Raw genomic sequence first — 4,229 nt, 5'->3', positions numbered from 1 at the left:
AACTTCGAGAAATTGTAACACAACTCTGGACTTTGGGTGACGCGGTCCGGAGACAGGGAGACTATCCCTCGCTGTCTCGAACCTGCGCCCCAAGAACACCAGATCCTGGGTGGGAACCAGTTCTGATTTCTTGAGGTTGATAATCCAGCCCAACTTGGTGAGAATACTCATCACAGCAAGTGTCGCCTTCTCCCCACTCAAGTGAGTGGCAAGCGACGACGAAGAGCCAATCGTCAGGTACGGGTGACAGCACCTGCCCTGTGACCTGGCTACCTGAGCTGGAATTAGCATGAGTTTGGTGAACACCCTTGGCTGTGGAAATGCGAAGGGAGTAATTCGAAACTGATAGCACCTCCCTCGTCGAAGGAAAACCTTAGGTATTTCCGAACTCGGGTGCATAGGGACATGGAAGTACAGCGCTTTGAGGTCGCATTGACGTGAGCCAATCTCCTTCTCCACAGACCGAAATCACCGAACGCTAGTGTTTCCATCTTGAATGACGGTACCTCTAACATGTCGCTCAGGACCTTTGAGGTTTAGAATAGGTCTGAACCTCCGTCCTTTTGGTGACAAGGAAATAAGTTGAGTAAAACCCAACATTTCTTGTCCCACAGGAACCATTTCTATATTGCCTTGTCCAGCAACGACTGGACCTCGACGGAGCACTTCCTCGCGATTTCTCTAGGGCAGCCGGCACTGGAGTGCAACGGATCCCCGGAGAAGGGTGGGTCTTCGCTTCCACTGTGGCAAGTGGCCTTCCCCACCACGAGTGTGGACAGGACCCAGGGATTGGACGTGACTTTTTCCCATTCCGACAGGAAGAGGGAAAGTCGACCACCCACAGGGATATGTGGCAGGAGACATTGAATACCGGACTTTGGCAGTACTCTGACTGCTTGGTCTGGTACCAACAAGGGCTCCGGAGGAATTATAGCTGGGAAGCCGGGGCTGACTTCCCCTTCCTCTGAAAAGGCTGGTGGGCCGCCCTTGCCCTTGCCCCTGCTCTCTGCCCTTACCCCTCCTCACACTGCAAGGGCTGAGCCCATTTAACAGATTCGCTCAGCCGCGGCAGAAGGATATCACCGGAAGAGGAGACAACCGGAGGGCAGCGAGCGAGACGTGTGAGGCTGTTCCAGCAAGGGCTTAGGAGTCCTTGAAGGTTGGGAGACAGCCTCAGCGGCCTCCCGACTACCGTAGCTGCCCCCCGGGAACAGGGTAGAACCCATCGGAATGGCAGCCAGCAGAGCCTGTTATGGCGAAGCGAATACCTCGCCACGCGGAAAGCCACAGGCGGCGGAGGCCCATCACCGCCCGACATCATTTGGCAAGCCGACGACCTGATAGAATCGCGCCAGATGTGACTGTACTCCATTAATTGCTTAGCCAAGGTGGAGGGAGGCGAATCTTCCTCCACCCCACCCACATCCAGTGAAGTTGCCTCTGCAACACCGAGATGTAGGCGAATGGATCGTCACTTTGAGGCATTGAACCGCATTGCGTATTGCTCTTCAAAGGATCGATAGAAGGCGGATTAAAGCTGTAGCATGTTAGTCGTGAACGGGCGGAAGCCGGCGACCTTGCTTGGCTGAAGCCATAGAATTAATTCGATTTAACCCCCAGGCTTAACGGATGCGTAAACACAATCGCCAACCACTGGGGATTGTAGAGGCAAGCTTTCCCCATGAGGTACCCGACGGTCAAGTTCTGGCAAATCTAACCTGGACCTGGTACCACAGAGGAGGGGGTTGATTACTTCAGACAAGACTGAGGGTACATACTCGAAGCCTTGTGTCCCCACCTTGGTGGGAGCAAAAGCCTCCCCTGGGAGTAATAAACTCCTGAGGGTTGGGTGCCCAGTACTGACCACTACCTGGGGCAGGACAGAAGCAATACGGCTCCGTACCTGCTCAGGGACGCACCGAAGCTTTAAACCAAAGGGCGTACTCCAACTCCTCCCTACTCCTCATCCTCCTCCATAGCCTCCTCGAATCGATCCTCACGAGTGAGTCTCTGTTTCCAGAGAGCTCTGAGGGATCATCCGAGGGGAGTCTACAGAGAGGACAAAGGCTCGAGCAGAGCCGGGTTGCTCCGCACACCCGACCCAAGACTCGGAGACTGAGTCGCGGGTGCCGTGATGAGGAAGAGCCCGTGGCTGGGATTCCTCAATGGTAGACAAAATGATCCAGACACCGAATGGCCTGCTGCCGGGCGCAAGTGGGACCACTGGGCGGCAGTAGCTGCAACTACAGGGACTGCCAAACTACTAACTATTGGACCAGACCCGCAGGCCAAGGCTCGGGCCGGTAGTGAGTTACTACAGCTGGAGGGGTGGCCAGCAACCCAGATCTAAACTCGAGCTTCCACGCACTCCTCGGCAGAAACCCCCACACCAGAGCCTAAGCTGAGGTTGGGAGCACTGCCATCATAGACCCCACCCCACACACTGCATTACTGGTCGGACACCAATCTCCTGCGGAGGCCAGCCATCGCTGTCAGCCACGAGAGTGTGGACCGAATCCATCTGCTTCTGCAATATATCAGAAAGTAAATCAATTGTTAGCTGGTTAGGAAACAGGGACAGGAGGGGGGAAGGTGCCTGTGATGTTGAGGGGATGGCAGGTGAAGGAGCCGAGGCCGTGCCCTCGCCCGCTTAGGAGCATCCCCGAAAGAGAGGAAATAAGCCTTCTTTTTCTTTGTTTTTTATCTTTGTCTTTAGGCTCCTTCTGACCCCAAAATGTCCCCCCGCCTGAAGTAAGGATCGTAGAACATGTAATCAGCACGCCTGGACTTGATGAATAGCGGGGAGAAAGCCTGACACATAGAACAACCTTTCAGTTGCGCCTCATGGGCTTCCTCCGCTAAACAACGTAAGCAAAACCAGGTGGCGATCCTGAAGGCGCACAAACTGCCGCTACAGGTGACACACCCTTTGGCTGCAAAACAGAACCACGCTTATGATAATAGCAAAGGACTGGTACGATATACATAATATAATATGCACACAACAAAACAGAACAAAATACAACGCCTGGCGATATTTTAACTGCTACAGCAAAGTTATTAATTACTAGCTTAAGCCAAAATAGCTTTTGCCGCATCATGCATATAGGTGACAAAGAGCAACATGTGTGAGCGACACGATAAACGCTCATAAACGCCAAAAGACTCTACAAGCTTAAAACTTACCTAAAGCCTGAAAAGAGGAATTTAGGCAAGTATAATTGTACAAAATGAAATATCAGCCCTTTCACAACCGACTACAAGGCTTTTTCTAAAGCCAGGAGAAGGCAAAAACGGAACCCGCGGTCCGCTTATCTTGCCTGCCACGGGTTGGAGACAGCTTAACACGCTTCGTAAAGTTACAACAAATCATGAATGAAAAAAAGTAATAGATTCCAGCTACCGAAGCTTAAAAAGGAACCATACATACAGGATTTGACTCTATCTCACTCATCCTTATTCAGGATCTTGGACCATGCAAACGAATCTACACGGGCCGACTTTCCACAGCATGAAAAGTGAGGTACGAGGTACACAGCCAGAGTTACCTGCTCTTGGCTGTAGGGGGCCCTCTACGGGGCCCTGTAGGGGTGGTCTCACCACACATAGCGAGTTTTTTGTTTGGTAAAATATTTTATTGAAATATTGTTACAACTGTCGTAGGCTTTTAAAATGGACATTTTAATGCTTATATGTACCCCAAGGAGGACTTCTTCTGAAAAAGAAGTCTCAAATACGTCGGCTAATAGTAGTACATCCATCTTCAAGTACAGATCGTGATAGTCACCCAGGTTTTTACAACCAAGTTTATTCCATACGTTAATAGCGTACGAGTAATCGTCTTGGGATATTGCCGAGTCGGTCAGATTGCTGTAAAATTCTCTGATGGGGGGTAGTCTGGTCTCGGCGAACTTAGTCCAACTATCCATGTACTCATAGGGATACACACCCTTCCTCATAAGCAGAGATCTAGTCTCGGCGTCTGTGTATCGATCGGTAATAGGGAAGGTATCGTTGGCTTTGATCAGGCTGGCTAGTGGACGACAATTAGAAATTTCGACACGAGTCAATGAACGTAGAGTCCGCCTAAGCCGAAAGAGAGATATTTCTCCATGTTGTTGGAGAATGCACGTTATATTACCATCAATTCTCACATGGCCTGCATGATCAAGTGAGTCGTACCCTCTCAAGTTGTGAAAGACAACGGGATGTTTATTATCTCAGGGTGA

The sequence above is a fragment of the Haliotis rubra genome, unplaced genomic scaffold (genome assembly GCF_003918875.1).
Source record: "Haliotis rubra isolate DU_JTF1 unplaced genomic scaffold, ASM391887v1 Scf982, whole genome shotgun sequence".
NCBI lineage: Eukaryota > Metazoa > Mollusca > Gastropoda > Lepetellida > Haliotidae > Haliotis > Haliotis rubra.
Note: the sequence above shows the minus strand (reverse complement) of the source record.